We start from the raw sequence: 13,998 nt of genomic DNA on the forward strand, positions 1-13,998 counted from the left end.
TGTAGCTGATTTAACAGAACAACTTTTTTCTTTTTTTCTTTTTCTTTCTTCTTCTTTTTTGAAAGGAAACTATTACTCCCTGGTAGCATCTGAGAAGCTATTTTTCTCCTTCTAGACTGAGAGAAGCAGGGGCTATTTCTTAACAGAAGTGGGGTTTTTTGTTTTGTTTTTTGGTGTAGGCTTTTCTCTCTTTTTTTTTTTTTTTTTTGCTAACTCCCTTTACAGTTTTTCCTCTCCGGTTTTTGGGTTTTTTTCTCTTCACCTAATACACTAGCCTTCACCTACCATACAAATCATGTGGGCGTTGCTTCCCTGAAATATTCTGATAACCCTTCAATTTATTTTCAATATGTAGACTTGGACCAAATATATCTGAAAGATATGATTGTACCCTCATAAATCAGCCCTCTTAGTTACACACACAGAGTTAGGGGCACATCATTAGTGAAGATCCAACCAATAAATCATTAAGCTTTTAAATCCCTTATTAGGAAAAATCTGCAGTATCCCCATCCATTGCTGTTTTCAGCCTTGGGATCGCTTGATTATTTTGAAGAAATTTCACAGTCTGTTCCTTGGCCCCCATCTCCTTTTTGTTCCTAGATCGCTGTGTTCCTGCATCAGAAACATTGTTCTAATACCTAGATCTCATAAAATATTTAAGATGCAAGCTGTTCACTCCACCTCAGAAAGACACCACCTCCAGAATTACTTGTGCCTCTTCTGTCCTTATAAATACATATAATTTTATGGTTCACAAAAATTCTTTATAAACATCCAAACAACGGGCAAAAAATAATCCAAAGTTGAAAAACCTTGTTTTTCAAAAATAATTGGATTATAATACTTTGAACTTGACAGCAGTCTTAGATTCTTGACAGCTTCAGTAGTAAAACTAAAGCATTCTTGCCGGGCCAAACACTACAATGACGCCGGGCCCCCTAATCTAATGAAAATCCAACCATTCTTACTATGTCATTTTCCTTTACGTTGAAATTGTAGCAGATGAACACCCTCGTGTTAGACAGTGCGGGATGTTTTACAGATAAATGGAATTGAAAGACTTCCTTGAGAAATTTGTCACCCAAGAGTTGACTGTCCAGGGGACATGTTCTCACAGGGGAGTTTATCGACTTTCCCAAGAAATACATCGCCACATTTCTGACATTTTGTCATTGAACCTGATAACTGCTGGTGTGTAACCAATATTTGTAGGAAAAGATACAAGTGGTGATGCTTCTTCCAGTTCAAACCTGTTTTTAGATTTCAAAGAGAAATGATACATTTGCATCCTCCGGTTAAATCAGGTTATTGTCTCAAAGGTTGACCATGTAAATAATTCAAATGAATTCATCACTGTACAATAGATTTAATAAGCATAATAAACACTTGGAAGAAAACACTTAGGACCCTCGGTCTGCCTTTGCCCTCACTCCCATTATCTCAGATTTCCCTGTGAACAGAATGAGTGTATGGTGTTGTTCCCTTCTATTTAAAATATGCAAAGTTGCTATTTACCAGTTTGCAATTTGCATGTTTCAAATCCTGCCAGAGCACAGGGTGGGGGGCATAGGGTGACTGGTGAATGTGCCAAAAGGGGACACCAGGGCAAAATTGGAAAACCCAGTGAACAGATCATCTCCATCTCAGGCTGTAGCAGAACATACCCTTTGTTTTTAAGACAACAAAAATATTGGGTATAAAAGGTTATGTGAATTCTCAGACACCGACTGTCTTTTCTTCTTTAATTGCTGGGCTGAAGAAGAGATTTCAAGATTTTTATAAAAAGGAGTACAAGAGGGATGCCTGGGTGGCTCAGTCCACTGAGCGTCTGACTCTAGATTTTGGCTCAGATCATGATCTCAGGGTGGTGGGATCGAGACCCACATGGAGCCAACATCAGGCTCTGTGCTCAGCGGGGAATCGGCTTGGGATTCTCCCTCTCTCTCCCTCTGCCCCTGCCCTTGTCTCACTCACTTCCTTTCAAATAAATAAATCAATCTTGAAAAAAAAAAAGAAAGAAAGAAGGAGTACAAGAGAGAAAAGAGAACAGTGATGACTGTTTACAACATATGCCAGGAGATTAATTTACAGCCTGGGTTTTAGCGTTCCTGGACCTCTGTCCTGTGTTACTTTCTGAATTAGTTCCCTAATTCTAAACTCACTGACTGGTATATATCATTCAGTGTCTCCTGGTGTGTTCTGTAAACATGTAGTCACCGCAGCCACACGTGAGAGCACATCGATGATCACATGTTCGTCATCTCTGAATATGAGTCTGAAGATGAGTAAGAGGGCCACAGATAAGAGTTCAATGCCCCAGTTAATAGAAATGGAGAATGCAAGATTTGATGAACTAGATTAAATAGGATTATTTGGGAAGAGAGGTGTAGAGGAAAAGGTAGGAAAGAGAAGAAGAGAGAAAAACAGGGCAGTGGATAATGAGAAAAGGTAGGAGGGAGTCATCGCTTTGGTGCTGTCCCAAAGAGAAAGGCCTAATAAAGTGGGGCATCGTTAATTAAGGAAAATCATTATTCATATCAGCCAGGAAATAGGGTGTTCTGGTCAATCAGATATGTAGTTAATAGTTGCCTTCCACTTCAGCAAATATTTGTTGAGACTCCATCCGTGCAAAGCCCTGGGCCCCTGCAGAGGCCTCCTGACCCCCTCTCTCCTGCTCCTTTTCTCCCCTCTTTCTCTATTTCTTGTTAGGGGCAGATCCCATCTTGTCACTGGCCAGCCTCAGACCTCTCAATGGCCTCTCAGTGTTCTCTGCGTAGATGCGTCAGACTCCTTACCTGCAGTGCCTGGCCTCTTGGGCTTCACTCCACGGCCCCAGTCCCCTTCTGTGGCCTTTCTGACCCTCAAATGCACCATGTTCCATTCTGCTCCTCCCTTAGACCCCAAGTCACAGGTGTCTTTCTCAACTTCCCTGATGTGCCTACTACTCCCATTTGACACTGAGGTAGATAACCCTTCCCCTCTCCCGGCCCCGGAAGAATAGCCTGTACCTTGCCCTGTGGCATGTGTCATAGTTTATAATGGTAGATACCTTACTTTGGAATCCCCCAGAAGAAGACTTGGAAGCTGTTAGTGAGGGCGGTGAAAACAGCCCCGAACTGACAGGTTTTGCTTTTAATTTGTGATCTAAACTCAAAGGCATACTGGATCCTGCCTGGGAAGAGAATGACAGTCTCTTTGAGCACCCACCCTCGCTCTCAGAGGATGACCTCAGTGAAAAGTTAGACACCGTCAGTGGGGTGCTTCCTCCTCTTCACACTCCCTCTTCTTTCCTGGAGAGTTGCCTTCTGCCTTTGAAAAACCAGTCCCTCTGCTGGTTCTCTGGACCCTCTCCCCTCTGCCTTCCTAAAATCTTTGCTTCTGCAGTTATTGCCTCTTTCCTGCTCCATTAATTTCCTTTTCTTCACCGGTTCATTCTAAGCAACATACCAATGTGGTCTAAGGGCTTTGCTACTCAACATGGGGTTCATGGACCAGGAGCTCTAGCCTCATTTTGGAGTTTGTTAGAAAGGCAGAATCTGGAGTGCCTGGGTGGCTCAGTTGTTTGAGTGTCGGCCTTCGGCTCAGATCATGATCCTGGGGTCCTGGGATGGAGCCCTGTGTCAGGCTCCCTGCTCAGTGGGGAGTCTGCCTCTCCCTCTCCCTCTTCCCATCCCCCTGCTCATTCTCTGTCTTTCTCACTCTCTCTCCCTCTCTTGTGTGCATGCTCTCACTATCTCCAAAAATAAATAAATAATCTTTAAAAAAAAAGGGGGGGGCAGAATCTTCCACTCTAGAGTATTAGAATCTGGATTTTAATGAGAGTCCCAAATATGGTTCCTAGGCATACTAAAATTTGAAAAGCATCGGGCTAGTCCTCCACTCTCTATTTTAGACAAACTTTTATCCATCCATTCAACAAATGTGTATAGAACATCTTCAAGGTACCAAGCAAACTGTCGGGTTCTGGAGATAAAGGAAAAAACAAACTAAAACCAAAACCAAAACCCACCACTAGAATCATATATGTGTGATGTCCCAAGGGCAGAGAACAACAAAGAAAGCAAGAAGATATGATCAGGTCATAAGTAAGTGCTTTGCAGAGAAATTAAATATGGCCACGTGATAGTGACCAGATGGCTACTTTAGATGACTCCAAAGAGGCGAAACTTACTCTGAGATCAAAATGACAAGAAGCCATCATTAGAGTTGTCTAGACAGGCTGTCTCACCTCCTCACTCATTCACCCATTCATCCTCCTGGCAGTACCATTGGCTCCCACCTTCATGCCACCAAAACTGCTCTTCGCATAGTTTTGGATGGCTTCCATATCGTCAGAAGCAACGGTTCCTTCTCTGTCCTTAGCCTCTACTTCTCAGCAGCCTTTGGGTCCGCTGACCACACCCTTCTTCTTGAAGCATTGTAAAATTAAGTTAGTCACCTGAGTAACATTTTCCTTCCATATAGTGTTCAATGTAGCTATTGTTAGGGGGAAAGAATGAAAGACTTTAATGAGGAAGAGAAGAGAGGGCAGAGAAGAGAAGGGGAAGGGGAATAAAAGAGATCCCTTTTGTTCCAGTGTTTGTGTGGAATTCCAAATCAGGAAAAAAAAAATACATTTTAGTTCTAAAACCCCTTTGTGGGGCACCTAGGTGGCTCAGTTGGTTGGGCCTCTGCCTTCGGCTTGGGTCATGATCCCGGGGTCCTGGGATTGAGCCCCACATCGGGCTCCCAGCTCGGCGAGGGCCTGCTTCTCCCTCTCCCCTGTGCTCATGCTCTCTGTCTCTCAAATAAATAAATGAAATCTTTAGAATAAATAAATAATAAATAAATAAATGAAATAAAACCCCTTTGTTATGTCAGGTGCATCTGGAAAGTGAGATAGGTAGCTGCTTTGATGCAGCTCACAAAGGAAAAAGCTGGTTCAACATGCCTCTAGGGCTGCCTCTCTGAGCTCAGAGCTAGGTCTCAGGGAGTCTGGGTGGGAAGGAGACCTGGCAGGGGCTCTGGGGTTTCCCACAGGACCACCAGTCTAAACTCCAGACTAGTCCTGGAGGGCAGGTTGGTCTTGTGAGGGGCATTGGGGGTGGGCAAAAGTTGGAGAAGAGGAAAGTCACTCGCTGGAAAATGTATCGCCTCACAGGAGATGGATGGAAGTTATTCTTAGCTGCTAATGTGCAGAGAGACCTTATGAAGCACAGGGAAGGTAACTGAGGGAAGTCAGTGTCTAGCATCTAAAGTGTGGGGTCATTAAAGCAGAGGACGGTCTGAGTACCACACACATATGGTCATAACACTTGACCCAAGTATTTGTTTTTTATTACCAAATACTGTCAAGCCATTGGGAGCACACAGCCCTCATGGGACCCTAGTGCTGGATGCTGAAGCTTGGTCCTGGCCCACAGCAATGAGCATAACACCTGCTGAGGGGCGTGTGCACCCTTAGTGACACCCGGCAGGTCCAGACTCATCAGCCCTTGGCTCTCTGCTTATGGGGCTAGGGCCAATGGTAAAGAGAAACTCTACAGGTTAGAAGATAGTTCTAGGGGCACCACCTGGGTGGCTCAGTGGTTAAATGTCTGCCTTTGGCTCAGGTCATGATCCCAGGGTCCTGGGATCAGGGTCCTGGGATGGAGCCCCACATCAGTCTCCCTGCTCAGCGGGAAGTCTGCTTCTCCCTCTCCCTCTGCTGCTCCCCCTGCTTGTGTTCCCTCTCTTGCTGTGTCTCTCTGTCAAATAAATAAATAAAATCTTCAAAAAAAAAAAAAAGGAAGAAGAAGAAGAAGATAGTTCTAGCTTCACATCCCTGCCCCACCCCTAATAGCCGGGGATGGTTAGTACAATCAAAAGAAGAATATTTTGTGACACGCAGATATTTTACAGTAGTCATATTTCAATGTGGACAAGTCGAGTTTTACTGGAACGGCCATTCATTTACTTGTCTGCTGCTGCCTTTGTGCTATGGTGGCAGAGTTGAGTCAGCTGGGAGAGAGACCTCATGTCCCCCTAAACCTAAATATTTATCGTTGGCCCTTTAAAACACAAAAACAAAAACAAAACAAGTTTGTCGGTCTCTGGTCTACAGAAAGCGTGCCTCTTCTAGGTTCTGCTTGGTGGAGCCCTGTCCTCCCTGCATAGCATTATCTGTGGGGCTTTCCTTCACATTCCTTCCTGGAATGGCTCTAGTAAACATATTGTTCTTCATTTAAATGTCATGCTATCCCTCCTCTGTGTTTTCTCCCTGCCGTTCCTCTTGTCTGGAAGCCACACCCAATACTCTCGATTTGCTTTTATACGAATTTTCCCCAACCTTCAAGCAGGCCTTCCTGAATCTCTCAACTATAATTTATTTCTCCATCCTCTTTTGGCCATAATTCTTTCTGTACTGTCTCATGACAGACCAGTTTCCTACTTTGCATTATAATTATTTATGCACATGTTTTATTCCCCCTCTAGACTATAAACTCCTTGAAGAATGCATTGGCTCATTACAAAATTAGCATTCTGAGAACCCTTATTTGCATCACACATAAGATCTCTTGTCTTCAGCAAAAAGAAGTATACTTATGACACATTTAATTGGCACTTATCACACAAATCAATGATAATGGGGAACAAGGGCAAGACGGTTAATTAAAACCCACAGAAAATTCCTCCAAAACTCATTTTTGCCCTTACCATTTTACCAACGTGATACACACTGGTTTGGACAAAATGCCCTTTCCACCTACATTGTGGATGTGTTGGCCACAAGGCAGTTAGTGGGAGCAAAAAGATCAGAAGTGAAGAATAATCCACCAACCGAAATCATCAGGCATCCAGTAATGGAAAGCTTTTGGGGCATCCTTCCAGGGGAGGTTATGAGCCTCTGAACTTTCCACCCTGAGGGCTCCATAAAGATTCGAATTTGTGTGTGTGACATTTGGAACTTAGACATGGAACAATAATCTTTCAGTATGGCCTGGGTGCTCAAAAGAATAGATAGATTTCAAGTGAAAGAGAAAGAAAGAAAGAAAGAAAGAAAGAAAGAAAGAAAGAAAGAAAGATAGAAAACAATCAAGTTCCCCGCACATATGCTTGATTAAGCAAGCCAAATATTCTCTTGCAAACATTAATTCAACAAGAAATGATAAGGCAATAAAATACATACGCAGTGTAACCCTGCTTTGCCAAAGCAGCATATGCGTTTGGGCTGATTCTCTGCACCCATGACTAGTGTACACAAATATTGTGTTAAACCTCTCCTCCTAATAGCCTCATTTCTCACATGCTCTTCAGAGGGAAAAATGTGATGCTAATTTAAGATGACTTATCCTGCTAAGCACATAAATAAAAAATAGTTCAGAATCCAGAACATGACAGAACTCCCCTTTCACGTCTAATTAAGTACTTTTAATTGGCAATTCAATTGGCAGACTGTATATTTTGTGCCAGAGAGTGGAAAGCAGAAGAGACCCCTAGTAAGATACAAAAGAGATGTGGGCCGTGGACAATTGCTCTACCGTATGTGATGCAGAGAAGTTATGTTAGGCATGGGGAAAAAAAAAAAAAGGCAGCTATCTGTACATCTGGGAAGGAATTAGCAGTGAACAGGGCAAATGCTAGAGGATCTGATCATGATTATAAAATGTCATTTAGGAAGATATTTACATTGTTAATTAAGCAATGAAGCTGATAACTGCTGCTCTGTAAATTGTGCTAATTACCCCTGTGCCTTGGAAGGTTCTCTAATCAGCCAGATCAATAGGTTCCTGGTTTATGCTAATAATACAGCGTCATCGTCCTTCTGAAGTGCTTTGCTTACAGCATTCTGAACTCGGTACAGCTCCCGCCCACTGTCCTGCGCTAGAGGCAGCCAGCATTCATCTGTCTGCCCACATCACAGCGGTGAGGCTGATGCGCACTCACCCCCAAGGCTCACAGCGAGAAAACAAGAATCCTACCGTGCACTGCGTCCCCATCCATTGTTCACGGGAGTGCCCTGAGCCTTTGTGTTTCATGAGATTTGTACGTGGTCACAGCCCCATTTTCTTCCAACAGTTAGAAAGAGCCCATAGTCCGGGGGGGGGGGGCGGGTAAGGGCCACGAAGGAAGACCTAGATTCGAGGGTCCGCTCTGCCATTGACTTGATGGCATGACCTTGAAGCGGGACATGCCAGTCGTTTTGATGAGCATGTGTGTGGATCAGGAGGATCAATTCGGTTCAGCTACTGTGTGGACTTCCAGGGGTTTTTGTCTGTTTTGTTTTTCGCTGAATTGAGGGGTTGTTAGTACAAACAGACTGGGCTTTTGAACCAGAAGAACCAACCTCTGTCATCAGTATCTCGAAGGTACCAGCATGACACTAGGCGATACTGAATGTAACACAGGCCAAGACAGTGTCATGCCAAGGGTTCTCATGGGTTCGCCGGGCTCTTGGTCATCCAAAGGAATGGGGAGCATGTGCATGAAGGAGACCTAGAGACAACTGATGTACCTCATTGCAATTTACAGTTTCTCTTTACTCCACCAAACCTCAAACAAACAAACAAAAAAATCACCAGCTGGTAGCCAAGCGTCCTGGGTTGAAGATTAACTTATTTGCTTTCTCTCTCATTTCTTGGTAGGTGGCCAAATGAACAGTCAAAATCCCACCTGGAGGGGAACAGGGTAGAAAACAGAATTAGCCAAGGCCTCGGGGAACTCATGGATTGGTAGCCAGCCCCCAGGTAACTAACTGTGAGCGGATGACCCAGGAGCCATGGCCAAGAGCAGGCTTGGGGGGGAAAAGCCAATGTGAGAGGGGTGCAGGAGCACAATTAGGGTTGGAAACAGCTGGGATCCATTTCTTCACTTGAGAAATAAAACTCCTTCCGTGCACCTCTGCGTGGGACTCCAGAACTTTCATCGCTGGCCACCCAGCCCCCGCGGGCAGAGCCTCGGAGTTCAAGGCCAGCTCCCGGGCTGGGTTTTGGGATGGAGCCAATTTGTCGAGTTGTTTCAGTGCTTTGATGTGTAAACTAATCATCCGTCATTGTGCTCTAATTAAACCTAAGTGGTGCAATGGATTTGCTGTCACAGAGGCCAGGGCCCTTCCCGGACTGGGGGAGGGAAGGGCAGCATCCGCTGAAAAGCAACCCAGCCCCAGGAGAGCCAGAGCAAGGAAATGCCAGATATGAATATGAAAGAGCTGGAAACCCTGTCCTGGTCTAGGAGGGCTGGAAAAAATGTAACAAACCAGAAATCTACGTGTTTCTGATTCCCTGGGTGATGTTGCCCTCGGTGTGAGCGTCTAGACATAACAAGCTCAGGTCAAGTGGGTAATCACAAGGTGACCTTACTGTTTGCCATGGTAACAGACCTCGCAGGGGCCAGCGGGCCCTGGCATTGTCAAAATGCAACCCAGTTTCATAAGGCGAATGAGCAATTTCCACCGCTACTCCTAAACCAGATGACTGCAATGTAGAGGGAGGGCGGCTTCAGGACTCCTTAGAAAATGCTGATCTTTGGGACTATTTTCCTTTTCCCTCCAAATTTTGGCATCCTAACTCAAAGGATGTGCTTCTAAAATTATGAAAGGGAGAGTGGACCCTCCTTAGGAAGGAGAGCCAGGGGACAGGGGAAGAAGATGGTGGTGGTACAGTTGACACTATGACATGGGTCCTGGGAGTTCAGCCACCTAGACTCAGATCTGACTCTTCCTTGGCTCAAGTGCATTGCCAGAGAGGGCAGGCAAGAGGAGGTTTAGGTTCCTATCTGCTCCACCATTTTGTGAGTTCTCAACGTGGATAATGCTGATTTATTCATGCCCTTGGCCCAACACAATCGACAAATCCAACTCCACAGGGTAATGGCGTAATGAAGAAGCTCGACTCTTCGTCAACCATGTATCCATTCAGCACTACTGATTGAACATCTCGGTACAAGTCATGCTGTAAGCTTGAGGCTGTGCAAGATGCAGATGAAAGAACTCAAGCTCTCAGAGGACAGATAAGATGACCACACATGACTGGACAATTGCAAGTAATTCAATAGTCAACGTACCTTGGAAATAAAGAAATAGGTCAAGCATAGCTTATGGAAATATCTGGATGCCTAGGACAGGGCAGCGTAGGAGAAGAAAGTGTGGCAGCCGCTGCCCCCATCCCTGCCCTCCCCATGCCTCATAGTCTGCTCTCCCCTTCTTTGGTCATAGAAATGTAGTCTTCAGTGGTTGCTCAGGTACAAAACTACCTTTCCCAGACCACCTTATATAGCTAGCTCTGGCCCCACGACGAGGTCCCAAGAACGGGACCTGAATGGATGTGATATGTTCTCTTTTCAGTTTGCACGTTTAAAAAGATAGCAGCCTGTCTTCCCTTCCCTCTTCACCCCTTCCTGAGGGTGAGAACGCAGATGTGATTCAACCATGCAAATGAAAGGCATGTACTAGGGGGAGGGGGAGGTAGGGAGCGACTAGCTGGCACGATCCCGGACAGCCTGCCTCACAAAGGCTCTACAGCACTTTGGACCACTTCTACTCTTATTCATCCATGGAAACAATACAATACACTATGTTATTGAAATCACTGATGTAGGGACACCTGGGCGGCTTACTCAGTTGAGCATCTGCCTTGGGCTCAGGTCAGGATCCCAGGGTCCTCAGATAGAGTCCTGCATTTGGCTCCTTGCTCAGCAGGGAGCCTGCTTCTCCCTCTGCCTGTTGCTCCCCCTGCCTGTGCTTGCTTTCTCTCTCTCTGACAAATAAAATCTTTTTAAAAAAAAATCACTGATATAGGGGTGCCTGGGCTGCTCAGTGGGTTAAAGCCTCTGCCTTCTGCTCAGGTCATGATCCCGGGGTCCTGGGATCAAGCCATACGTTGGGCTCTCTGCTGGGTGGGGAGCCTGCTTCTCCCCTTCTCTCTCTGTCCACCTCTCTGGCTACTTGTGATCTCTCTCTGTCAAATAAATAAATAAAATCCTTAAAACAAAAATCACTGATGTATTAGCCTTTGCTGTCTCAGGTGTATCCTAACCAAAACAGAATGACACAAACCAAATAGCAAAGAGGTGCCTAGGAGAGGAAAACCATTATGAAAAACATTCAGTTAGTCCAAAAGTATATATTTTTTTAATCAAATACCTGTTATGTGCCAGGCACTGTCTTGTCCCTGGGAATTCATGCGTGGATGAAACCAAGTCCCTGACCGCAAGAAGGAAACACCCAAAACAATCATTTAATGTGGCAATAACAGTGATAGAAATAATCACAGGGTGTCACGAGGGAGTGGGAAATGGACAACTGTTTTGGCCTAAAGGAGTGACACATTTCTTTAATCTGGGCCTGGAAATACCAGGTTGGATTTTCGTGGTGCAAAGAGCACAGGAAAACCTGCTGGCAAGAGGCTGCCTCCTTGACTGGCCTGTGTTGGTCCCCTGCCGGGAATGGATGCCTGGGGAGTTCTCCAACAAGACTGAGCCACTAGCTTGATGGACTTCTCTCTCCATTGAGATGAAACTCCTCCAGCGCTGGAACGATGTTTTCTGAAACTCTGCGCATTGCACTCAGCACATGGCCCAGAGCCTGGAACTGGGAGCCCAGAGCAATGAAAAGAGAACTTGGACTTTGGACTGAGGCTGACCTGGGTTTAAGTCCCAACTGGCTGTGTGTGACCTTGAGCAAATTACTTATCCCTCCAGGCCTCACCTTCCTCCTACATGAATATAGGAATAGCAGAACCTATCTGGAAGAACTGTTGTAGCTACTAAATAAGATAGTGATTGTAAAAGTACCTAGCAGAGCGCCCAGCACAAAGATAATTTCTTCTCTTTTGTAAAATAATTATTTGTTGGGATGCCTGGCCGGCTCAGTCAGTAGAGCCATGCAACCCTTGATGTTGGGTTGGTGAGCTCAAGCCCCACGTTGGGCATGCAGGTTATTTAAAAATAAACAAACAAGGGGCTCCTAGGTGGCTCAGTGGGTTAAAGCCTCTGCCTTTGGCTCAGGTCGTGATCCCAGGGTCCAGGGATGGAACCCCGCGTTGGGCTCTCTGCTCAGCAGGGAACCTGCTTCCCCCTCTCTCTCTGCCCGCCTCTCTGCCTACTTGTGATCTCTCCGCCTGCCTCTCTGCCTACTTGTGATCTTAAATAAATAAGATCTTTGAAAATAATAGTAATAAACGAACAAGTAAATGTCTTAACTCTGCACATTATATTATTTATTAGAAACTGCACTATAGGGATACCTGAGTGGCTCAGTCGGTTAAGTGTCTGCCTTCAGCTCAGATCATGAGCCCAGGGTCCTGGGATGGAGCCCCGCGTAGGGCTCTCTGCTCAGTGGAGAGTCTGTTTCTCTGTCTCCCTCTGCCTCTGCCTGCGGCTCCTCCTGCTTGTGCTCCCTCTCTTTCCCCCGCCCCCTCCACCTCTGGCAAATAAATAAAACCTTAAAAAAAAAAAAACCCACCCCAACGTACAAGCACTCTGCTTATTCACATTGACAACAGTCTGAGGAGTTTGGGAGATTCCCCTCTATACGGCCTAGATTCAACTTGTTTAAGTGTTATCATTGTTGCTGGTGCTAATCTGGAGAGATGTGTGTTGAACATGTGAGAGGCAGAGAAGGGGAGTTTGCTCGTCAGTCCTGGACCTTGTTTATAAAGTCGGTTATTTATTAAGCCTTTAGCACTTGCCAGATTGGACCTACAAAGCAAAGATTGTTGTCAGCAACCCAAGCTGGGAAAACAGATCATTCACGTTCTGTGTGCCTCCTGGAAGCATTGCTCTTGCAGAGAAAGGAGATAAGGCACAGTATTTGCAATTGCCTGGCCTTGAGTTTTTTTGATCCCTCCCCAACACAGTCTCCTACCACCCCCACCCCCAAAAAACCCTATCCGTGCCCTGGACTTCCCTGTGTCAATAAATGGTACCACCATCTCCCAGTTCCCAAAGCCAGGTACCCAGAATTTGTCCTTGCTTCTCCTTTCCCTCGTTCCAGATAGGTCCTTCAGGAAGTCCTGTCAATTCTATCCCCGCCTATCTCTTAAATCCATCCTCTTCTCTCCATCCCTCCACCAACCTGGTCCAAGCCCCCGTTGTCCATAGTTTGTTAGAAATGCAGAGTCTCAGGCCCTGACCTAAACCTAGAGAATCTGAATCTGTGTTTTTTTTTTTTTAAGATTTTATTTATTTATTTGTCATAGAGAGAGAAGCGAGAGTGAGCACAGGCAGACAGAGTGGCAGGCAGAGGCAGAGGGAGAAGCAGGCTCCCTGCCAAGCAAGGAGCCCAATGTGGGACTCGATCCCAGGACGCTGGGATCATGACCTGAGCTGAAGGCAGCTGCTTAACCAACTGAGCCACCCAGGCATCCCTGAATCTGTGTTTTAATAAGATCCCCAGGTGATTCGTTTGCACATTAAAGTTCAAGAAGCACCCCAAATCCTGCAGGAAACTAACTGGTCTCCCCCTCTTTCTGGCTGCCTCTAATCCATTGGTTTGGGATCAGATCTGCCAATCCCCACACTGTTCTGCTTAATTATTTGACTCCACCCCTCCACGTGGCACCAGATTGAGATGTTTTATGATTCTTTTTTTATGCAAGACAAAGACAAGATTTCCAGCTTTCTCCCTGGGTTGCTGAGGGAAGGCATTTTAGCCATTTCATTAGGGGATGGGGGACCCCTTTGAGGGTCCTAACTTTATGAAGGGTTTCAGTTCTAAGCCCTCTTTATAAGTAGGTCCAACCCAGTCCCTTGTCCCAGCACAAGCACAAAAACTCCAGCTCATACCCATTAGGGTTTGTATTCTGGAACTTTTCTCCAAGCCCATTCCCACCTCCAACCAGCCAGAATCCACTTGGAATGATCCTGCCATGTCTTTAACTCCCCTCTAACCCTCTGCCCCAAGATAATTTGGATTTCTTTCCATCAAACTCAAATACACAGTTCAGTTTAGTTTTGTTTAGCTTTGTTTTTTAAATGAAGGCATTTCTGTATGTTTGTGGCAGGGAGGGGTCTCTAGTGACCCAATTTACCCCGTTACCA

The sequence above is a fragment of the Lutra lutra genome, chromosome 16, assembly GCF_902655055.1.
Source record: "Lutra lutra chromosome 16, mLutLut1.2, whole genome shotgun sequence".
NCBI classification, from domain to species: domain Eukaryota; kingdom Metazoa; phylum Chordata; class Mammalia; order Carnivora; family Mustelidae; genus Lutra; species Lutra lutra.